The sequence below is a fragment of the Emys orbicularis genome, chromosome 22, assembly GCF_028017835.1.
Source record: "Emys orbicularis isolate rEmyOrb1 chromosome 22, rEmyOrb1.hap1, whole genome shotgun sequence".
Classification (NCBI taxonomy): domain Eukaryota; kingdom Metazoa; phylum Chordata; order Testudines; family Emydidae; genus Emys; species Emys orbicularis.
This window is the reverse complement of record NC_088704.1, coordinates 13,756,989-13,782,098: the sequence shown is the minus strand read 5'-3', so window position 1 is coordinate 13,782,098 and position 25,110 is coordinate 13,756,989.

Genomic DNA, 25,110 nt, shown 5'->3' with positions numbered 1-25,110 from the left:
TAAAAAAAAATTTCCACTGGTCCATCAGGAAGCTTTAGCTTGCATTGAGGTCCTGATCCAGCAAAACATTTAGACACATGCTGTACATTGAACACATAAGTAGTTAATAGAACAATTCATATGCCTAAAGTTAAGCATGCACTTAAATGCTTTGCAAAGACTGGTACAGTATAGACTCATAGCATCCTAGATTAAGGCTGAAAAGGGACCTCAAGGGTCATCTAGTCCATTCTCCTAAGCTGAGGCAGGAATTAAGTATACCTAGACTGTATATTATCACACAGTTAAATGCCACTCTTCTGCACTGGTGAGAAAGTTGTCACAATAGCAGAACTCTCTGAACTGGTGCACTCTGAGATATCACTGGGGATATGTCTCCCCAGCAAAACAAAGCAAAAAAAAAAACCCCACAGCTGGCCCATGTGAGCTGACTCTGGCTGGAGTGCTGTTTCACTGCTGTGTAGATTTCCAGGCTGGGGCTGGAGCCCGAGCTCTGGGACACTTCCACCTCGCAGGGTCCTAGAGCCTGGGCTCCAGCACAAACACAGACCTCTGCACAGCAACAAAACAGCCCCACAGCCAGAGTCAGCTGCCACAGGCCAGCCATGGGTGTCTAGTTGCTGTGTAGACATTCCCTTAGTTACAAAAGATAACAGGAAGGTACTACTGCCATGAATAGAACAAACTGGCTATTTAACTTTAACTTTAGCCACAGAATGTGGGCCAGTGAAATAAATCACATGGCCATAAAGAGACTCACACGTTCCTTTCAGGGATATTCAACATTTCTTGTGGAGTTGCATTTTTTTTTTTTTTTTTTTTTTTTTAAAGCACAAGGATCTATAAGGACAGATTTTGCCCTTACTTACACCAGTGTAACCGCGAGTGTTTGCTGTCTCTGTAAACTGTCTTGGTGGCTGATTCTGGTAGCGTACAGTTGCCATTAACGTTATTGCCTTTAGCAGAGTGAAATGGGACCTGATTACACTGGTTTTTTGTCTATACGCCAGAGGAATTTAGTTCTTTTCACTGAACATATATGGCCAAATTTATCTCCACTGGCTTCAGTGGCATTACTCCAGGGATCAACATGGCACAGGGTTGATTGTATTCTAAATAAATGTATTAAAAACAAAATAAAACAAAAGGCACTTCAGCTAAATGCCTGACTCAGCCACGTTGGGAACTTTATATTTTACCTGTCCCTGACAGAAGCTGATTCCATCTCTCCTGTTTTCCCTACTAGTTACAACTTAACATCCCTTAGTCTCTGGATGCATGCATTTAAAAACTGTGCAGCAGATCATGGCAATAGTGAGATTGCCTTCAGCTCTCTCCAATCCCTGTTTGTGTTGGGAAATTCTCCACTGCAGTCTCTCTCCCTCTCCAGGAGTCTCCTGGTGATCATGTCGCTACATGTGAATGTTAGGTATTTACTAACAATATTTTGATTTTATAATTTGTTGTACAACAGAAATGGGCATGTCTCTAGGTTTTCCCTTAAGATGTATAAGTAACATCTGCGTACATCCTGAAAGCAAGATGGAGAGGAGAAGTAGGGGATTATTCACAGCTAGTTATGAAAGGCATGCTCACATCAAGCACAGCTGATCCAATTATAAGTTTTCATCTTAGCCAGAGGATTGCTGTAGAAATAACACTAGAGGCATTTTCCTTGGCACTGATGCAATCCTCATCATGGACCATAATAAACGGAGCCATACGCCTTGTTTAGTAATCCTCCTGCCAGCTAAGCAGTATTGGGTTTAGTCAACTCTAGGGAGATCAAGGCAAACCCAAATGCTACAGGTGTAGAGTTGGTGAGTTTGTCAATTGTTGCCCCTCTGCCCAGTGGTTGCAGAATTCCATAGAATTTGCAGGTCAGCTTCCCAGGAAGGGAAAAAAGAGCAATGATTAAGAGTCTGGGTATATTGTAAGTATACCGTATTTTATTTACAGATGTATCTATCTAAGATACTTGTATGGCCCCTGTTACCATAGTATCTGAACATCTCTCAGTCTTTAACACCACCTCTGTGAGGTAGTGAAATACTATGATCCCTATTTTACAGATGGGGAACTGAGGCACAGAGACTTACCCAAAGTCACACAGGAAGTCCTTGGTGGAGCACAGACTGAAACCCAGATCTCTCAAGGCCTAAACTAGTGCCTTAATCACTAAACTATCTTTCCTTTCAACATGCACCAGTCCTGGAACAGAGATGGTCACAAATAGCATGCAGGCAATTCCTTCTTTCAGGAATGTCAACCAATACTAATGACCAGTTTCCAGGAAGTAACTCTGGCTCAAAAATGAACTCCAACCAGAGACCAAAACAGAGAGCAAAATCATCCCCACAACTCTCTCTATATAGCGAGCATTGCAGAACAAAAACAACACCCAGCATGTCTTCCCAAGATTGAACATTTGTTCACATGCTAAGAAAAAGAATTTGGAAGGTTATGTGTAATAGCGCCAGCAACTGGTGCTTGCCTTAATACTATTGAAACAATACCCCACTATAGTGTGAGAGGTCACTGTGCTGTTATGTATTATTATTAATAATAATAATAATTTGTTTTACAATAGTCATGTAGTGGGGACCCAGTGTGCTAGGCCCTGTACAAACAGAACAAAAGGATGGTCCAATCTTTTGCATGAGACATAAAATCAAGGTTGTGACTATTTGTGATAAAAATCCCACCATACTTTTCACAAATACAGGTACGTTAACCTTGTTCAAATTGCAAGTCTGCTAGTAACATCTGCCTCCCCAAGTGCCTTTTCTGCAGTTTCTATTCAACACCTGACTGAAAACTTGTGTACAGAACTGAATGAACACTTGAAATTTTGACTAAAAACTTTTGCAATTTTTTTTTTTTTTAATTTTTACACCTCCTCCCTCCCCCAAAAAAATCACTTTTTTGACCAGCTAATCAAGTAGTCAACATTTTTCAAAAATTCCAACGAACATTTGTCACAATATTTCTTCAGCATTTTTTTTTTAAACTGGCTGGGGGAAATTTTTCAAAAGAACTCCAGTGACTTAGGAGCTAAGTCCTATTTCCTAAAGTGATTTAGGTCAAGTCTACACTAAAAAAGTTAGATCCACTCCACACACCCTGAATGATCCTGCGGTGTAGACAGTTACTAGGTTGACAGAAGAATTCTTCCATTAACTAGCCTATTGGGGAGGGTAACGGTGACAGGAAAACCCCTCTGGCCACTGCCATTTGTAGCCACTCAGTACAGCGAGGGGAGGGGTTCTCTGGTCATCGTAGTCAATCCAACTCCCCAAGAGGCTAGTTAATTCGTCCGTTGACCTAGCGGGGATAGGTAGGCTTACCTACAATCACTCAGGGATGTGGATTTTTCACACCCCAGAGTAACATAGCTGCTCGACTTAACTTTTTAGTGTACACTTGGTCTTAGAGTAGCAGCCGTGTTAGTCTGTGTCCGCAAAAAGAACAGGAGTACTTGTGGCACCTTAGAGACTAACAAATTTATTAGAGCATAAGCTTTCGTGGGCTACAACCCACTTCTTTGGATGCATATAGAGTGAAACATATATTGAGGAGATATATATACACACATACAGAGAGCATGAACAGGTGGGAGTTGTCTTACCAACTCTGAGAGGCCAATTAAGTAAGAGAAAAAAAACTTTTGAAGTGATAATCAAGATAGCTCAGTACAGACAGATTGATAAGAAGCAAGTGTGAAAATACTTACAAGGGGAGATAGATTCAATGTTTGTAATGGCTCAGCCATTCCCAGTCCTTATTTAATCCTGAGTTGATTGTGTCTAGTTTGCATATCAATTCCAGCTCAGCAGTCTCTCGTTGGAGTCTGTTTTTGAAGTTTTTCTGTTTTAAGATAGCCACCCGCAGGTCTGTCATAGAATGGCCAGACAGGTTAAAGTGTTCTCCCACTGGTTTTTGAGTATTATGATTCCTGATGTCAGATAGCGGCACTGCTATGGGTACCCGCATGGCCCCATAGTATGCCAACATTTTTGTAGCTGACTTAGAACAACGCTTCCTTAGCTCTCGTCCCCTAACGCCCCTACTCTACTTGCGCTACATTGATGACATCTTCATCATCTGGACCCATGGAAAAGAAGCCCTTGAGGAATTCCACTGTGATTTCAATAATTTCCATCCCACCATCAACCTCAGCCTAGATCAATCCACACAAGTGGTCCATTTCCTGGACACTACTGTGCTAATAAGCGATGGTCACATAAATACCACCCTATACCGGAAACCTACTGACCGCTACACTTACCTACATGCCTCCAGCTTCCATCCAGGACACACCACACGATCCATTGTCTACAGCCAAGCTCTAAGATATAACCGCATTTGCTCCAATCCCTCAGAGATAGAGACAAGCACCTACAAGATCTCTATCAAGCATTCTTAAAACTACAATACCCACCTGCTGAAGTGAAAAAACAGATTGACAGAGCCAGACGAGTACCCAGAAGTCACCTCCTACAAGACAGGGCCAACAAAGAAAATAACAGAACACCACTAGCTGTCACCTTCAGCCCCCAACTAAAACCTCTCCAGCGCATCATCAGAGATCTACAACCTATCCTGAAAGATGATCCTTTACTCTCACAGATCTTGGGAGACAGACCTGTCCTCGCTTACAGACAACCCCCCAACCTAAAGCAAATACTCACCAGCAACCACACATCACTGAACAAAAACACTGACCCAGGAACCTATCCTTGTAACAAAGCCCGATGCCAACTCTGTCCACATATCTATTCAAGTGACATCATCATAGGGCCTAATCACATCAGCCATACCATCAGGGGCTCGTTCACCTGCACATCTACCAATGTGATATATGCCATCATGTGCCAGCAATGCCCCTCTGCCATGTACATTGGCCAAACCGGACAGTCTCTACGCAAAAGAATTAATGGACACAAATCTGACATCAGGAATCATAATACTCAAAAACCAGTGGGAGAACACTTTAACCTGTCTGGCCATTCTATGACAGACCTGCGGGTGGCTATCTTAAAACAGAAAAACTTCAAAAACAGACTCCAACGAGAGACTGCTGAGCTGGAATTGATATGCAAACTAGACACAATCAACTCAGGATTAAATAAGGACTGGGAATGGCTGAGCCATTACAAATATTGAATCTATCTCCCCTTGTAAGTATTTTCACACTTGCTTCTTATCAATCTGTCTGTACTGAGCTATCTTGATTATCACTTCAAAAGTTTTTTTTCTCTTACCAACTCTGAGAGGCCAATTAAGTAAGACAACTCCCACCTGTTCATGCTCTCTGTAGGTGTGTATATATATCTCCTCAATATATGTTTCACTCTATATGCATCCGAAGAAGTGGGTTGTAGCCCACGAAAGCTTATGCTCTAATAAATTTGTTAGTCTCTAAGGTGCCACAAGTACTCCTGTTCTTTTCACTTGGTCTTAGACACTTAGGAACTTAAGCCTTATAAAAAGTCAATGGGACTTAGGGACATTTGAAAATTTTACTCTAGATTTCAAGTTGTCAGTGTCCCAACAGCAAGGGAAGCATTTCCTATAAAATGTAGAGCTTGTTTACACAAGGAACGTGCACTGGCATAACTTAGTGTGAATTTAAATCAATATAGTTTAAACCAGTGCAAAAGGCTGGTATGGACATTCTTATTTCGATATAAAGTGACATCAGTTTAGCTTAAATTCATTAGGAATAGGTTTAACTAAACTGAAATATGCTCTTTTTAAACCAAAATGTGTTCACACAGCCTTTTCCACTACTTCAGCTATACCAGTTGAAAAATCAATTAAAATTATCCCAACTCTGATTGAAGATCCACAAAAATAAGAGAATCGCATGTCCTGTGTTAGCAATGGTCATGAGAATTATGCTGAGCTCTGCAGGGTCCATGCTTCTGCCAGAGAGATGGCAGAGACTGGAAAGCAGCATGCAGGGCTGTGAGAGTTCTAAAAAACAGCGTGACAATTATGGGATGGAACAAGCATTATGGAATAGAGAAAAGCAACATTGTGGAACTTGATGTGTTCCCAGAAATCCCTGGGTAAATTGTTGGTATCCCACAAAGCACCGCAAAAATGGCTCACAAAGTATTGCACTGGGCAGTGGTGTGGGTGCAGCCCTTCTGGTGAGCACGTGCAGGCCCTGACGCAAGCAGACAAGCATGCATGCACACGAGCGATATACAGAAGTTGGCAGCTGAGCCACATAACTTGTGTTGACCGAACTTTGTAGTGCAGACATGGGCCCAGTGGAACTTGCTGGTGTGGAAAGACATAGGAACTCCACTTTTGGATCAGACTCTGCTGCGGGTTATGCCATCACATACAAAGCCCTCCAGAGGGGTTCCACACACCCTCCGACTCAGGAGAGAGCAGGCAGTGTTGCTGCTGCTTTTCCTCCTTCCCAGCCTCCACAGCTTTGCAGTCCCAGTTTACTTTTATTTGTTCCCTCTGATCCTCCCAATCAAGGGGAGCGCAGGGAGCCTCTCTCCTAGGGTGCTTTTGGGAGCCTTGGAGATGGGAGCCATTATGGAAATGCAAAATGTTATTAATGTCAGAACTGGAGACTTGTGCACTATAGACAAACCATGTTATTTCTTATACTCCACCTTTCCACCCAACCCTCTTTCCGCCAATACAGGGGGCATTCCTTACAAAACAAAAACAGCAAGTGGCAAAATACAGCTTCTAAGAATAGACTGAAAGTGGGCACTGATGCAGAAGGGAAAAATCACTTTTCAATCAAAGTAGGTCAGCAACAGGGCAGTTCAGATGGTGTTTGAATAGAAGTAAAGTGTTTCACGACAGCCCTTCTGCCAGATCCAACCACTCTAGAGGAGCACCTATGCATCATCCAGCTAACCTGGGAAGAATTGTGAAAGGAAATAGATTTATTTTTCATTACAATGATGCAAAACATTTCTAGACTTTTAAACTCAGTGTTAGATTGGATGGAGGAGGATGTTGTGAAAACTCTTGTCTCATTTCAGATGTTGTTCTATTTCCCTCACATGTTTAGAACTTTTTATGATGCTTTTCTTTAAATGCCAAGTTTACTGTCAGTATATTAGATGGACCACAAACGCATCTTTGCAATCAGATAGATTTATAACATGGATAACTGACTTAGTTCTGGCATGAATTGTTTTTCTTTGTAGTTTTTATACATACACACACTCTTTCCTCCTCCCCCTTGTTAGCTGGGGGCTTTATAATAAACCATATCTGTCAGTATGTGCATATATTTACATTATCTCTTTTGAACTTTTTAAAATAGGTCTTTATTAAGCCAAAGAAATAAATCAAAATATTGAAAAAATCTAAACCAGAACTATCAAGCCAACCCACCCACCCCAAAACCCACAAGTATTGAGAATGTGGAGAAAATCAACTCAACCCCCCCAAAAGATCCTCTAGAAAATGTGTTCTGCAATTATGAAATTGCAAATCAGTCCTTGACCATGACAGATGAATCAGGTTCTAACCTCAGCTTGCAGTAAAAAAATGAACACTAATGAAACATGTAAATGTCAATACAGTAATTAGCTTGGAAGATAATATTCCAAGAGCCTTGTACAGATGACCAGCCTCTCCCCCACAAACTGGTTTTGTACCCTTTCCCCCCTTCTTGATGATGTATAGAAGACGAGGTTTTTGTTTTGTTTTTTTAAAGCTGTTTATTATTTGTTTTGGGTTTTTTATCCTAAAAACATCAGAATTCTCCAGTCTGATCTTCCCTGGGTTTGATGGAGGACTTGTTGGAGGTCTATTACCATTTGTCTACACACAAGTTTGCACCACTTTAATTAAATCGTGGAAACCCTCATGTGGAGTCAATTGTATCAGATTAAAATGGGTATATAGTTCCAAGGCAAGATAAACTAATAAGCCAGGTTTAAATCAATTTACGAGTGTTCATACACAAAGATGACAGATTCAATTACAATCATTTATTAAATATTCACACTTTTAGTTAAACACGGTGCAACTCTAGGTGGACCAGATCGTAGAAAATGAATTGTGAGCTTCTGCAAATCGTGATGGTAGTGAGGGATGTGTGTGGAATCTTTACTAATGACAGCTTGTCTCCCACGGTTATAAGCTCTTTGGAGCAGGAATATAGCCTTGATTCCAAGAAACATTTAAGCACCTGCGTACATCTTTTGCTGAATAGGGATAGACTGCTATCTTGGGGCCTCTGGCCTTCAAGTTCTTCTTTGAAGCACCTACCACATATTTGGGGGCAACAAAACAATAAATGATAAGAGTTGGAAACAGTCTGTTTTTAAAACCAGATCCCCTCCCAATCAGGTTTCACGGATGTAATAATTCTACCAGATTGCCAGCCATCAACAGAGTCTATCCTGTTTCCCATGGAAGAAAAGGCCTGAATTTTTAGTGTAAAAAAACAAAACAAAAACAAAAAAAAACATGCAGAACATTTTGTTGCCGAGGCAAGAGCGGTAGGGAGTTCCAGCTAGCCGTCACAAGTGGTAAGAAGGAACTGAGTGGGGGTCGGGTCGGCAGGGCCCTATACTGGCAACCGTGAAGGCACGACTCCAGGAGGCGCCCAGGCTGACCCTATGGATACTGCTAAGGGAAAAATCTTCTGGCTGTCATGCACTCGGTGCGCACACACCTGATTGGAATTGACATGAACAAACACTCGAAGAAGAACATTTTGTTGCTGTCAAAGAAGAAATCACCTTGTGTATATATACAGCATCCAGATGCAGAAGATAACATCGGCCTCTCCCGCACCGCTTGTGCGGATTTCCTTTGCCACACAAGGAACAAAGGCCCCAATTCACTAAAACTCTGAATTATATTTTTAACTTTAAGCATGTATTAAATCCCATTGACTTCAATGGGGCTTTAAGGACATACTTAAGGGCTTTCCTGACCTGAGGCCAAAGTTTGGTCTCAGTAATTAACAATAAAAAGGTTACCTGCCCAAAACAATTGGAAGAGGCAGAATCCTGGAGCCACTGTCATCTAGGCCAAAAACCGAAATGCTGGCTACCATTGTAACCTGAAACAGAAGAGCTGTTTCAGGAGTCAACAGTAACATGCTACATACATCCCTGCTCCCCATTTGCCCCTACTCTTCTCTCCTACACTCTACCCAGGCCTCTCATCTTACTCCATATCCTTAGGGTGACTGTATTTCCTAAAGGGGCTGGCCTGAACCCGCCCCCCTCCCCCTGGTCCTCCCCACTTGCCCGAGCCCTCCTCCCCGTGCGGGGCTGGCCTGAGCCCTGCCAGCCCCCCTGTACAAGGCTGTCCCTGGTTGCTTGAGCCCTGCCTGCCCCCACCCAAGCCCTGCCTTCCTCCTCCCCCACGGCACGGGGCTGGCATCGCCATTTCTGCACACCACTTTTTTGACAAAAATGGATGTTTGTCCCATTTGCTCACGTCAACTGATCAAGTCAGCAAGAGCAAACGGGACAAATGTCCACTTTTGCCAAAAACATCAGGACGGCTGGACAGGGCTTAAAAAAGGGACTGTCCTGGCCAAAACGGGACATATGGTCACCCTACATATCCTTTTCCCACTCTTAGCTTTGAGTCTTTGTTGTGTTGCTCCACATGTCTGCAGCAGTCTCCCTATCCTCATCAACCAAGGGCTCCCTTCCCTCCTTCAAATCCCACTTTAAAACTCACTTCTTGAAACAAATTCTTTTTCCATCCCTGTCCTGATGTCCTGTCCTTGTTTGTCTTGTATTTAGATTAATCCCCGATTGCAGGACCTAGGTATGTAATGTTCCCGCCCAAATACTTATGTCTGTGCTTAGCTTTATGCACGTGAGTCATATGAAGTCAACAGGCCTATGCCCTTGCTTCAATTGAGGCATGTATGTGTTTGCAGGATCAGGGCCTAGGTTTGTAAAGCACATTGAGATCTATGATTAAGAGTTAGGTGTTATCATAACACTCTATACATGTAATAATAATGCATCTTTATCCTCCAATACAATGAAAAGAACATCTACAGTTGGCATCTCCTGGTCTCAAGGATGACGTGCTAACCCCAGGTGTTCCCCAGGAAGAGCTCACTAAGCAAAACATACAGCAGGCTTCTACAGAGGTGGTAAAATCAACATCAAGATTGTTGTTTCAGGGCTTCCAAATGGAAGCAGCTTTCGCTTTGCGAACACAGACACGCTTTCACTGCATGGCTCTTGTTTTATGATGCGTGCACAGGGACCCCTTGCTTCCACTCACAGCCAGTGAAGGGGGTACAAATGTGTGTGAAATTCATTACAAAAAGTCGTGCAACGAATTACTTCAGCCAAAGACGGCAAGCATGTAACAGAATCATTTGACAGAGGCACACGGTGCACAGAGGTGACTATAAGGGTTTTGTGTTTCCACTCAGCAGTTTAGCATTCATTATTTTTCCAAGTCAACAAAGCAGTCTAAACGGGTGCTTAGCTTTAAGCATATTTACTTTTGTAATCCTTTTTCTTCACATCAGAAAACCATCCTCTAAAAGAGAGGCTCCGGCACCTTGGTCCCTGGGGCACTTGCTGGTGGTCTGCAAACAACTAGCTGGTCATGTAATACTGGTTCCTTCTTTTTTCCAGCTGCTAAATCACATTCAAGAAGCTAAAAATACATGACATTATTTCCTAATATCACTGTTCCATGTAAGCAATTGCTGCAGTTGCAACAAGGATGTTAGCTCAGTGGTTGAGCATTGGCCTGTTAAACCCAGGGTTGTGAGCTGAATCCTTGAGGGGGCCATTTAGGGATCTGGGGCAAAAATCTGTCTGGGGATTGGTCCTGCTTTGAGCAGGGGGTTGGACTAGATGACCTCCTGAGGTCCCTTCCAACCCTGATATTCTATGATATGCTTAAGTTCCATTGAAGTTCATTATATTTAAGCACACGTTTAAGTGTTTTGCTGAATTGAGGCCTTGGAAAGTGGAATGTTTTCATGCAAATACAATACCTACCATTGAGGAAGGTCCTTAAAATGCTAAATACTGGATATAGATTTTTTTCCCCTATTAAATAATCTTCAGTCCCAAAGCAGGAAGTTTCCTCCCACAGAAGTGGAAATAAGACAAATAAAGCCACAATGGACAGGGAGTAACATTTTCAAAAACCACCTATGTCACTCAGGGGTCTAGGTCCCATTTTCAAAAATGACTTAGGCACTTAAGAATCAAAGTCCAATAACAGAGGCTCAGAGGCTCCTAAGTCATGTGGGCATTTTAAAAATCTTACTCAGAATCTGGGAGAGATAACTTAGGCACATAAGAGTAAGGAAAAGTCATTTCTGAAAATGGGATCTGGACTCCTAAGTGATTTAGGTGGTTTTGAAAATTTGACCCCTATCCATTATGGTTTGATTTGTCTTATTTTTTTATACTTGCCTTGATCTTTATTGTTTTGCTATAAAATAGTGTTTTAGATTTTTCAAATGACATGATAGCAAAGGAAAAAAATATTAAAAATACAATTTTAATTCTTTCTGACCCAAAACATCCTAGAAACATGAAGTATTTGAAAAGAGTTTCCTTGTGGGGAAAAAAGTATTTTCATTTTTGCTTTTTCTTTTAAGGGCTTTCAATTTCTCTGACTCAGATTATTTTCTGCAGGACTCTGCCTAATGAATATTAACCGAGGTTGCTTTACCATAATGTCTAGTGAGACCCATTTATCAAAGCCCAGAATGTGCACCATGCAAAAGGGGTGGGGGAAGAACACATTGACATTGAACAAAAAAGTTCAGCCCCAAGTATCACTTATATCATTTTTGTATACTTGGGCATGGTCTGCTGCTTGTAGTAAGAAGACATAAGGGTCATCTGTGGAACATGAAATTTGTCTAACCATAGATTTGTAAACCTTCAAAGTCACAAGTGCTGAAGCTGCAAATGACCAATGACGGTCTTGCCTCATGAGTGGGATTAATAGCTTGTCCCCCTAGATTCCTATTTCTGTTTATACTGCAGGGAAGTGGTATTCTTTGCTTTAAAAAAAATATATATATATGCAAAACACAGTTTAATTAAATACAGCAGGAACCTAAAACACCTTCTTTGTAATGACATGAAAGTTGTCTCCATTAACAAAATGCCATAGTTATGATCCTAAACACTGCATCTTGTATTAGTGCAGTGTTGTTGGACCATAACAGTATAGTATTGTAGCATTTTGCTTTATAACTCTAGGTCTATGGCTATGAAGAAAAAACGGTTACTTACCTTCTGTAACTGTTGTTCTTCAAGATGTGTTGTTCACGTCCATTACACATTAGGTGTGCGCGTGCCGCGTGCACGAACATCGGAAACTTTTTCCCTCAGCGGCTCCCGTCGGGCCTGCAGGGTCTCCCCTCCCGCCAGAGCGGCGCCTCGCTCTAGCGTATATATATCCCTGCCGGCCCGACCCTCCCTCGGTTCCTTCTTGCCGGTGACTCCGACAGAGGGGAAGGAGGGTGGGAAGTGTAATGGACGTGAACAACACATCTCGAAGAACAACAGTTATAGAAGGTAAGTAACCGTTTTTTCTTCTTCGAGTGATTGTTCACGTCCATTACACATTAGGTGACTCACAAGCTTACCATTGGAGGAGGGTAGGAGTCAAGGAATAACTGATTGAAGCACAGCCCTGCCGACAACCGCATCCTCTCTGGTCTGATGATGGATCGCGTAGTGGGCTGTGAACGTATGCACCGACGACCAGGTGGCTGCTTTGCAGATTTCCTGGAGCGGAACCTGTGCCAAGAAGGCCGCCGAGGACGCTTGGGCCCTAGTTGAGTGAGCCCTGATCTCCGGGGCTGGTACGTTGGCGAGCTCGTAGCACGTGCGTATGCAAAGCACAATCCATGCCGACAAGCGTTGCGTCGAGATAGGTTGGCCTCTCATTCGCTCCGCAACGGCGATGAACAGCTGAGTCGATTTGCGGAATGGCCTGGTGCGGTCTAGCTAAAACGCCAAGGCCCGACGGACATCCAGGATATGCAGGCTGCGGTGGCTTGGGTCCGTATGGGGCTTGGGGAAGAACACCGGTAAACAAATGTCCTGTCCCATATGAAAGTGCGTGACCTCTTTTGGAAGGAATTTAGGGTGCGGCCTCAGTTGCACCTTATCCTTATAAAAAACTGTATAAGGAGGCTCCGAAGTGAGGGCTCTCAATTCCGATACCCTCCTAGCTGATGTGATGGCCACGAGAAACGCTACCTTCCATGAGAGGTGCAGGAGGGAGCAAGAGGCTAGGGGTTCAAAGGGCGGCCCCATGAGTTTAGTCAGGACCAGGTTGAGATTCCACGCAGGGACCGGTGGGCGTGAGTAGGGAAATACCCTCTCCAACCCCTTGAGGAATCGGACTACTGTGGGGTTGGAGAACACCGAAACCCCCAACTCCCCAGGGCGGAACGCCGATATGGCAGCCAGATGCACCTTAATTGAGGCGGGGGCGAGCCCTTGATGCCTGAGGTGTAGCAAGTAGTCCAGAATCGATGGGATTGAGGCCTGCAGAGGCTGGATGTGAAGAGGCTCACACCAGTGGGAGAACCGTTTCCATTTGGCAAGGTAAGTCGCTCTTGTGGAGGGTTTCCTACTACCAAGGAGGATTTGCTGGACCTGATGGGAGCACTTGTGCTCCATATCATTCAGCCAGAGAGAAACCATGCCGTGAGATGTAGCGACGGTAGGTTCGGGTGGAGTAGGCGACCTTGGTCTTGCGTGATGAGGTCGTGATGGAGGGGGAGGGCTATCGGAGTGGTCACGGCCAGTTCCAACAGGGTCGTGAACCAGTGTTGGCGTGGCCACGCCGGGGCGATGAGGATGACTGTCGCCTTGTCCCTGCGGGTTTTGAGGAGGACCCTGTGGATGAGCGGGAATGGGGGGAAGGCATACCTCAGGCTCCCGCCCCACGGTATTGTGAAGGCGTCTGCCAATGAGCCCGGACTGTGGTTCTGGAACGAACAAAACTGAGGGCATTGGCTGTTGTCCTCGGTGGCAAAGAGATCCACCTGGGGAAACCCCCACCTCCGGAAGATTAAACGCAGGACGTCCTGTCTCAACGTCCACTCGTGCATGTGATAGGACCGGCTGAGGCGGTCTGCTAACCCGTTTTGGACCCCCGGGAGATATGTCGCTAGTAGGTGGACTGAATGGGCTATGCAGAAGTCCCAGAGGAGGAGTGCCTCGTGACAGAGGGGAGAGGATCGGGACCCGCCCTGCTTGTTTATGTAGAACATGGCGGTAGTGTTGTCCGTCAGAACCGACACGCTGTGGCCTGCTATGATAGCGTGAAAGGTCTGGCAGGCGAGGCGAACCGCCCTCAGCTCCTTCAGGTTGATATGAAGCAACTTTTCTTCCCTGGACCACAAGCCCTGAGTGCGCAGGTCCCCCAGGTGCGCCCCCCAACCCAGGTCCGACGCGTCTGTTACTAACGTCAGAACGGGTTGTGGGGTGGCGAAAGGGACCACCGCGCAAACCTGCTGCCGATCGAGCCACCAACAGAGGGCGTTCGACACCCGAGCCGGGATCGTCACGACCAGGTCTAAGGGGTCTCTGCCGGGGCGATATGCTTGGGCCAGCCATAACTGTAGCGGCCTGAGTCTTAGGCGGGCATGTCCGACTACGTGGGTGCAGGCCGCCATGTGCCCCAAGAGTTGTAAGCAACATCTGGCCGTGGTCGTGGGGAATTGCTGGATGGAGCTCATGGCCTTCTGAATGGCCAGGAACCGCGGAACGGGCAGACTCGCCCGTGCCGCCACTGAGTCCAGGACTGCCCCTATGAAGTCCAGCCTCTGCGCGGGGACCAGCGATGACTTGGGTTCGTTGACCAGTAGACCGAGTTCGTGGAACACCTGTAGTGTCAATGCCACATGGGAGCGAACCTCGGCCTCCGAGCGGCCCGCAAGGAGCCAGTCGTCCAAGTATGGGTAGACGCGCATCCTTCTTTTTCGAAGAAAGGCTGCTACCACGGACATGCATTTCGTGAATACGCGCGGGGCTGTTGCCAGGCCGAAGGGCAAAACTGTAAATTGGAAATGGCGCTGGTTGATAGTGAAGCGCAGGAACCGCCGGTGGGCCGGGCGGATGGCGATGTGAAAGTAGGCATCTTTCATATCGAGGGCAGCGTACCAATCTCCCGGATCCAGGGATGGAATAATAGTACCAAGGGAGACCATACGGAAACGTGGTTTGAGCAAGTATTTGTTTAGCTTGCGTAGGTCCAGGATAGGACGGAGGCCCCCTTTCGCTTTGGGAATGAGGAAGTATCTGGAATAGAACCCTTTCCCCCTGAGGTCCGGAGGAACCTCTTCCACTGCTCCTACTGTGAGGAGGGTCTGCACCTCCTGCATGAGGAGTTGCTCGTGAGAGGGGTCCCTGAAGAGGGACGGGGATGGGGGGTGTGAGGGAGGGGGCGAGGAAAACTGAAGGGTGTAGCCTGCCTCCACCGTGCGCAGGACCCAGCGGTCCGATGTTATACGTGACCAAGCACGGTAAAAATGGGACAGGCGGTCTCTGAAACACAGAGGGGGGTCCGGAATAGAAGTTGGTACTCTGTCCTCGATCGCAGCTTCAAAACCCTTGTTTGTTTCCCGGCTGCGGCTTGTTTTGGCCCTGATTTTGGCCCTGGTTAGGCGTGTTGTTGCGTCTACGCCTGTTATCCCTGCCCCTCCTGCGGTACGGTTCCTGCCTAGGACGAGGGTGGTACTGTCTCTGTGGAGGTTGGGGCTTGAAGGGTTTCCTCTGCGTCACTGGGGTGTGCATCCCCAACGACTTGAGGGTGGCTCGAGAGTCCTTGAGGCTATGCAGCCTGGCATCCGTTTGGTCCGAAAACAAGCCCGATCCCTCGAACGGAAGGTCTTGTATGGTGTTTTGCACTTCTGGGGGAAGGCCGGAAGCCTGTAGCCATGCCGAGCGCCTCATTACCACACCTGACGCTATTGTCCGGGCAGCTGTGTCCGCGGAGTCCAGGGAGGCCTGTAGAGAGGTTTTGGCTACCGCCTTCCCTTCATCTACTATGGCCGCAAACTCGGGTTGGGCGCCCTGAGGCAGGGATTCCTTAAACTTGGAGACTGATGCCCAAGAATTGAAGTTGTGTCTGTTCAGAATCGCTTGCTGGTTAGCGATCCTCAACTGGAGGCCCCCGGACGAGTAGACCTTTCTCCCAAATAAGTCTAGGCGTTTCGCCTCCTTGGCCTTGGGGGCCGGGGCTTGCTGGCCATGTCGCTCTCTTCCGTTGACCGCAGAGACGACCAGCGAAGAGGGAGTTGGGTGAGAGAAGAGGAAGTCGAACCCTTTAGAAGGGGCGAAGTATTTCCTCTCCACGCCTTTTGCAGTTGGTGCACTGGAGGCCAGCGTTTGCCATACTGCTTTGTAGTTGGACTGGACCGTTTTTATGAGCGGGAGCGCGATCCTGGAGGGGCCCTCAGGGCTTAGAATGTCGACCATGGGGTCCTCCTGCTCTACCGTCTCCTCCGCCTGCAATCCCAAATTGAGGGCTACTCGGCGGAGCAGTTCCTGGTGCGCCCGATGGTCAATCGGGGGAGGGCTGGACACTGTTGTGCCCGCCACGGCTTCGTCTGGCGAGGAGGAAGAGGTCAGGGCCTTTTGCGCGTCTTCCTCCTCCTGCAACTCATCAGCTGGGCGCTCCTCTGGAGACCGCCCTACGGCGTGGGTCTGAGACGGTGCCGAGCTCGGTGCCGAGTCTGCCCTTTCTCGGTCCGGCGGTCTGGAGACCGTGGCCTCCTTGCGCGAGGGAGGGCGCCACTGCGGAGAGCGGGACCGGTGTCCCGAGAGGCCCGATCTCGAGGTCCTGGATGGGGGGCCTTGCTGATGGTAGGCCCAACGGGTCCAGAATGGCCAGTGCCCGGGCTGTCCCCACTGCGGATGCCAAGTGGCTTCGTGCTCCCTACTGGCCTGTGCCCTGTGGGCATATCTATTGGACCGGCCCGAGTCTACGTCCAAAACCACGGACGGTGATCTGGAAGGCCACGGTGGTGCTGTGGAACGGTGCCGATCCAGGGTCGGTGAGTGGTGTCTCCGTGACCGTGATCGGGAGTAACGTCTTGCCGACCTGGATCGGTACCGGTGCCCTCGGGACCGGGAACGACTGCGGGTGGTCGGTTCCGGGGATCGCGTGAGTGACACGTCCCGGTGTCGACTCGAGCAGGGCTGCTGGGTCGGTGCCGAGCGCTTACTGCTGCCCGCCGGTTGTGCGGCTCTCTGCGCGGAGGGAAGTCAGGAGTCCACCGAGGCGAAGCTCGACCGGGACCGGCGCCGTGAACGGTGCCGAGATGGCGACCGTGATGGGCGCACCATTGCCGGCTTGCCTGGATGGCAGTCTCGGAAAATTGTCCTTGGCTTGGCGGGGGCCCTCAGCGGACAATTCAATGAGGTCCTTTGCTGCCTCAAATGTGTCCGGGGTGGAGGGTTGCTCCACAAGGCCCTCCAGCCCTTCCTCCTCACTCGATGCGCCTATCCCGGGGCTCGACGGGCCCTTCGGCGCCGGAGCCACTGACACCGGGATCTGTGCTGGGGCCACAACGGCCTTAGGCGCACTTGAGGTCTTCGCGGGCGCCACCCTCTTATGCGGGGAACGTCCTCGGGCCTTGGGTTGGCCCTTCGATTTCGCCGGCGAAGACGACCGGTGCCGGAGGCGGTCCCGCTGAGTCGGTCCCGAGGGCTTAGGGTGCCCCACTGGTGCCGGATCACGGACCGATGCCGGGGCACTCCGCACCGAGGTTGACGGTGCCGTCGAAGTGGAGGGCTGCAGCGCCGGCTCCATGAGCAGCTGCTTAAGGCGAAAGTCTCTCTCTTTCTTAGTCCTAGGCTTGAAAGCCTTACAGATCTTGCAGCACTCCTTTTGGTGTGCTTCCCCCAGGCCACGGAGACACGAGTCGTGTGGATCGCTCAATGGCATAGGCTTGCGGCACGTGGCACAAGCCTTGAAGCCTTGGGCGTGTGGCATGCCCCGCCGCCCAGGGCCGGTGCCGGGGTTGACCAAACACCTAACACAAAGAAGTTTGAGTCTTTCTAAAGAACTGATAACTGCTAAGCTTAACACTAACTACTAAAGAACTGATAACTGTCAAGATAACACTAATTACTACGCTAAGGGACACTCTCAGATGAGAGACAGAGTTGTTCCAACGTCGCCACGGACGGTAAGAAGGAACTGAGGGAGGGTCGGGCCGGCAGGGATATATATACGCGAGAGCGGGGCGCCGCTCTGGCGGGAGGGGAGACCCTGCAGGCCCGACGGGAGCCGCTGAGGGAAAAAGTTTCTGACGTTCGTGCACGCGGCGCGCGCACACCTAATGTGTAATGGACGTGAACAATCACTCGAAGAAGAATATATTAAATTTAATATATTTATACTAGGGCTTGTTTATGCTGCTCTGGCACTGTAAAAAGTTCTTAAAGTGAATATACTGTAATTTACCCCCTTCTTCAAAGCCTCTTTTCCTGTCAGAGTGGTGTCAAGGAGACTTAGTGTAAATATTATATATACTAGAGTGACCAGATAGCAAGTGTGAAAAATTGGAACACTTTTTTTTTTCCAGGGAAGGGGTGTAATTGCCTATATAAGACAAAGCCCCTAATATTGGGATGGTACTGGTAATACCAGGATGTCTGGTCACCCTAATATATACCCACAGAGTTCGTTATTTATCTGTATTATTTATTATAATAGATTAAATCACAGTCAAATAATATCAATGATATTTAAAGGGTATTTTACTTTAAAACTAATTATTGTAAAACTGGATACTATTGACAAATTAAAAGGTAACATTTTTGTCTTGCATAATAAGGCTTAAATTATAAAATGAGTTAAAAAAAAAACAATAACACTCATTTATAAGGATGGAAAACTCACAAGTAACGTTTAGGAGATTTGTTTATATACAGGTATCCTGGTACCAAATTCATGAAAGGCTCTTTAGGGGCGTAGGAATAATACAACAAGGTGTGACTTGGGAAATAACACAAAAAGGCAGAGGTGAGGAGGTGCAACCCATCTCTCTGAGATTTCCTTCTCTATGGCTTGCCAACAACTCAGACTAACAGCAAAATCTTTCTCTTCCATCCTGTACCCTACTCTATTCCCCTGTTCTCTGTAACTATGAATAATGCCCACCGTTCACTGTTGCCTTGGGAAGTGTCGGAGAGAAGCCCTGGAAACTATATTTCGATTGGCTAGGAAGGCAACTTAGCTCCCCCAGAGGCATGGGACCTTTCTCTGAAATGCTTCCAGTTCCATGCTTAGCCCCGCAAGTAAATCAAGCTATGACAATTCACACCAGCTGAGGATCTGCCTCCAAGGGTGTAAATGTATTAGGCAAGGGAGAATCAGGCCCATTACCTCATCTGTTGACCCAGCTTTCCATCCCTGTCTCTAGGTAGAAAGTTTAAGTATGAGTGATGGGAAGGTCTTCAGCGCCAACACACTGGGCCAGTAGGGGAAGAGGGAAATTGGAAATGCAATGTCACGTAGGTATCTCTGTGCCTCTGAGGAACACTGGGATCCAGGGCGATGGAGAGAGAATTAGCTCATAAAGCCGTTTGACACTGCTGTCTTCCCTAAAGCCCACAGCATTGCTGTTTGTTCAAAGAAGGTTTGCTCTGATATTTTGTGAGCCATCCTCTAATGCTAATGTGGAACCCCTTGTCTGTGCACTTACTGCATTTCCACAATACATTCACCACTTTTCCTTTAGTGCGGACAGTAGTAGGTGGATTTGTATGTCTCCCTTCTCCTCAGTGACCGGCTTTGCTTTAAACCATTAGAAACGGCCAAAGCATACATGACAGAGTTGGATTGATTTAAGATTTGCATTTTTGTCCTTCCCACTGCACGCCTGTTCCTCCTGGAGGAGGTTCTGACTCTCACCTTTCCATTGTAGCTGCTCTTTCCCCGGCCCTTGCAGCTCCGTTACCTTTGATGCAACATTTGAATTTAGAGGTTTAAACAGGGGGAAAGAGTTATGGAAATGGGGAAATACTCCATTTCAAGCACAATTCCTGTGAAATTCTTCTCTCGGCTCTCAATATTTTCAGACTGCTGTACAGGGAAGCCTCCCAACCTCACTCTTCAGAAGCATTCACTCCATATTACAGATGGGGAAAATGAGACACAGATGTGAAGTGTCATGCCCAAGATCACACAGTCAGTCTGTGGCACAGGCAAGAGGAAACTTACAAGTTCCTGTGTCCTAGCCCTATGCTCAGTCCACTAGAACCATGCTTCCTAACAATCTCCCTATCTTGAACAATCTGGGCAACACCAACCTGATTTAAGTAAAACAGAAACCAGCAAAAACCAAGCATCATCCCAAAGTTGTATTCCTCTTCTGTTTAGAAACCGAGGAGATTTTAAAGCTGTAGATAGTTACGAACATATGTTCCCTGGATCTTGATGGGAGAATAGAGCTCTCGGCTATGAATTCATATTCACCCATTTCCACTAGCAGAGTGTTTAATTACACAAATTAAATAATACATAGAAACTAAGATCTACCGTATTCTTAGTAGGTTTATTGCAGCTGATGGGATGAGAAGCCAAGTGTTGTAGATCTATAAATACCACTGCTGGGACGTATTTAAAGAAGGCAAACGTGATCTGGTGGAATGGATCAGCAGGTCCAGCAATGAAAGAACAGGGCTACAGTCAGTGAGCTTTCCCCCCTCCAGCTTTTGTTCTGGAGGTCTGAGGGTGCACTTGTTGCAATAAGGAAAATCAAAAAATCCCTGTTACATAATGAGAAAATAAACAGGAAAAATCCAGCGTGGATGTGCTAGTCAGCGCTGTCATTATTACTGGGTATGGATTCAAAGACTCCTCTCAACTCCACTCCAATTAGCAAGTGACTATTTCATGGAGATTCCTGTGCACTGCCTAGGACCATCTATATACACTTGCATGTGGATTTAGTGCAAGATGCTTGGGGTTTTTCTGTGTGTTTTTTTTAAAGCATTGGTGTACGCGACAGTACGGGGGGGGGGGGGGGGGGCTCAGATGTCATTAGGTTTTTCTTAACATGGTGATAAAGATCCCTGAGCCCAGCCTGCAGTAGGACTTACCCATTAGCTGGTACCAGCGAGTGCCACTGCTGTAAAGCAGGCACTGAGTTTGCTAGATGCAGTCTGGGAGGGTCTCTAGTCCCCAGCCTCACCTCACTGCATCACCCTATGCACCGACCTACGTAAGGGCTAGCGGGGCCTCTGGTTCCAGTCACAGTGCTGTTATAGGAAACCAAGGAATAGGGGAGCTTCTTCTCTTTCAGGCCAAGAAAGCACCCCCTTTATCTGCACCATCTCCCACTTCTTACTGGTGAGCAATGTCTAGGGCCAGAGCCTCCAGCTCTTGGAGTTTGTGTATTTTTTGGGGGGGTCTGTCTACACTGGGGAAATTTTCTATCCACTTTTAAAACTCCTTCAGTAAACCAATTTCAATCCGGGTTAGAGTGATAGCATAGAATTGGTTGTAGGTGATTTAAGGCAGCTTGACATTTACAGAACCAGTTCAATAAAAAGGTGTCTGGTCACTTCAAAAATCACCTAAGTTAAATAAGAAAGGGGCAGGTTGCCGTAAGCTACCTAAAACCAGGGCTATCCTGTGGCTGTAACTGGTTTTAAAGTTGATTTTGCTGACTATAGTTTAGAACGAGTTTGAAAACGTCCCCCATATAGGCTGGCTCACAAGTGGTGTTCCCCCATTTCCCACAAAAGGGCAACAGTGCCCTGCCCTCAGAATCATCAGGTAGTGAATCAGAGTTTGTCCCTGTGACATAACGCATGTTTAATTGGTTGAACGTGTTGCCATTCCATGCCCAGCAGAGAGGATTTTAGTGGATGGAATTTCAGTTTAAAGGGTCTTAGACACCTGCTCATGTAGTTGAATTGCTTCTTTCTAATTCACTTCCGAACTCTGGGTGACTTTAACCCCATAGGTTATTCCAGAGCCTTCTGCAGAGAAGGAGAGTTAGTGTAGGGAGCATGGGGTGGGGAGGGGGAAAAAAGTACTTAAAATGAGACATGGACAACATCCAGAGAGACACTGTCGTCATCTTGGCATGGTGATGTATGAAGATTTAGCTTTGCCCTTTAGTTTGACAAACATGGCTGGTACAGTACATTGATGGCCCCATTGGTTTTCAAGCAACACTGGATACAGGAGTTTGTGTTTTTGGATGACATTTCAGTTTAAACAGCATCATAAAAGGTTTGCTAAGAAACAGACTCAATCCTAAATATGGCCAGGTGGCTTCTGTGTGCAGGGTAGCTCCAGGGCTACCAGGAAGAGATGGATCTAGCTGACCTAAGGGAGTGATGAAGGGGGAGTTCCCTATCTGTGATACGGTTTAAAACCCCCTTTCTGGATGCTGCTCAGCCATCCTTATCTGGGATGATTTTATTCCCTGCCTCACAAGGAAATCAAGGCAGAGCAAACATTCTGTTTTTGAAATGCACCCAACAATGTGCATTTCTAAAAATCATTTTCACAGGGAACAATACACCCCTTGGTCTCTGTGCCAGGCCTTTGTTCTCTCCCTGCAAACTACTATGTTCCAGCTCCTGGGTTAACCTTGTAAGCCTTGGTACAGCAGTGAAATTGCCTGTTGCTGACAACGAACGTCAGCAAGGTGGGGCCCGTTGAACCAGAGCTGTACCTAGCTTGATTGCAAGTGGAGGCAAAGACTGTGGTCAGCACTGTTTTAGAAACACTGGTCAAGGTAGGGTGACCAGATGTCCTGATTTTATAGGGACAGTCCCGATTTTTGGGTCTTTTTCTTATATAGGCTCCTATTACTCCCCCATCCCTGTCCCGATTTTTAACATTTGCTGTCTGGTCACCCTAGCTCAAGGCTTCATGGAATTCAACACTGGTTCAGCAGCACACCTTGCTGAGACCTGCTATCAGCAGGCTGTAGTCAGGCCCGGCTCTAGGTTTTTTGCCGCCCCAAGCAAAATTTTTGGCTGCCCCCCACCCCAGCCCTGGGCTCTCCCCCCCACCCCACCCTCACCCCCTGCCACCCCAACTCTGGGCTCTCCCCCCCACCGCCTGCCGCCCCAACTCTGGACTCTCCCCCCCACCCCACCCGCACCGACTGCCACCCCAGCACTGGGCTTCCCCCCCCCAGCTCTGACTCCACCCGCTCCCCCCTCGCCTCCAGCCGGTCCAGCGCTGGCAGGGTTGGGGTAAGCAGCGGGGCTCCCAGGCCGCGCCTCAGCCCAGGGTCCCTCCAGCCGGGTCTCCCGCCTCCAGGACCGGCCGGGACCGGGGAGGACAGAGCCGGGGGACAGCCCCGGCAGGGGGCTGAGGAGCCGGGGCAGGGTAGCCCCAGAGGGAGTGGAGCCCCGGAGAGCGGGATGCGGGCCCGGTACGGCAGCGCCCGGCCCTCTATGGCCCCGCTCCTGCTGCTGCTCCTGGCCGCCCTGCCGCAGTCCCTGGGCGGCTCTGGCCACTTTGCCCAGCCCCGGCTGCGGCGCTGGGGGGCAGCCGCCCTGCGGCACCTGCAGATGGCTCCGTGTGCCCCAAGGGGCGGCCCCCAGCCCGAGTGTCCCGCGCTCAGAGCCCGCCCGGCCATAAGGTGCGGCGCTGCTCCCTGACGCAAACCGCAGCGGCCCCAGGGTGGCCCCGGTGCAGGACGCGCTGCTGCTGCCAGGGCCGGCTCTAGGCTTTTGCCGCCTAAGCGCCAAAAATAAATAAATAAATAAATAAAACTAAAAAATTAAAAATAATAATAATAAAAAAAAAGGCTGGCTGGAATGCCGCCCCTGAAAATGTGCCGCCCCAAGCACCTGCTTGGTTTGCTGGTGCCTGGAGCTGGCCCTGGCTGTAGTTTTGCTAGCGTAGAACCCTAGGGCCTTGTCAAGTTTTGGGTTTGCAAAACTAGTTTGTGTTTATGAACCTGCCCCTCCCCCCCATCATTTAAACCCATAAGCCACACCCCTCATGATTAAATTTATTAGCTATTCCTAGACACAGAAGCGGGTGCTCTGTAGTACAGATAGAAGATCCCTTCTTCCCCAAACACTAGGTTGGTACAAGCAAGTGGTCTGTACTGTGACTGTTTCCTCTCCTTCCACTTCTGCTCCTTTCTCCAGTTTATCACTCAGTCCTGCTCTGTTCCAGTCTTTCATTCATTTATATTGGATTTTATCTGCTCCCTACCCACCCCACAAGCCTGCTAAGAAGGTGAACCTCCAAAAGTTAGAATGGAATTTCCAATCCCTTCGGGCCCAGTTCTTCCTTGTCCTGCACCTTTGTCATCAATTACAGCTGCGTAAAAAGCACCCTCTCTGATCTGGTAGTGTTTTACAGTGGCTGCACACAGTGCTAAGCGAGAACACAAGTCCAGGGCAAGGGAACAAATTCAGGCCCCAGAGTTTATAGGAGGGAGCTAAAGGAATTTCTCCAGCCCTGGTTTGCGTGTTGATTATTTCCCTATTTTGGATCATGGGTGGAGCTCCCAGATGCAGATTTGCCCTAGGAGGCTCCTTTTCTGTAGCAGGTCAGTTGCTCTTTCACTCCAGAGGAAGACCTGATTGATTTAGTGTCTGTAGTTAGAGGAAGCTGGGAGTTCTGCAAAGTGGGGGGAAGGTTTATTTGGCTGGTGAAGGAAACTCCCGATGCTTCCTCTCCCCCTCCCATCTGAGATACACACAAAGCTTTTAGTAAGTGACAATGCTCCTTTGTTTGGGCACCTATGCTAACAGGATGGGACTATACTGGGAAAAGCCGTGACCGTGACATACAGAGAACCACACAGTGAGTGCCCAGAAAGCTTATCAAGCGTACTGCTAACAAGGAGCCGGGAACAGAATCTGCTTTTGAGCTATAAAGGAAGCAGGGCCCAGAGGTGAGTGGCAAAGAAGGAGCATAGAAGAGGTGGCATAACAGATAGACATTTTCTGGGGAGTGGGTAAGAGCAGGTGTGGGGAGATATCCCAAGCCACGCTTTATAGATCTCAGCTGTTCTCTTTCGGTCCCCCATTTCCTGGACACCGGCAAAAGACAAGACATTTCTTGGAACCTTTTGGTCAGTTCATTTCCTTCTGAACAGGCCCACCAGCCAAGTGCTGAGGGGTCATTCGCTTC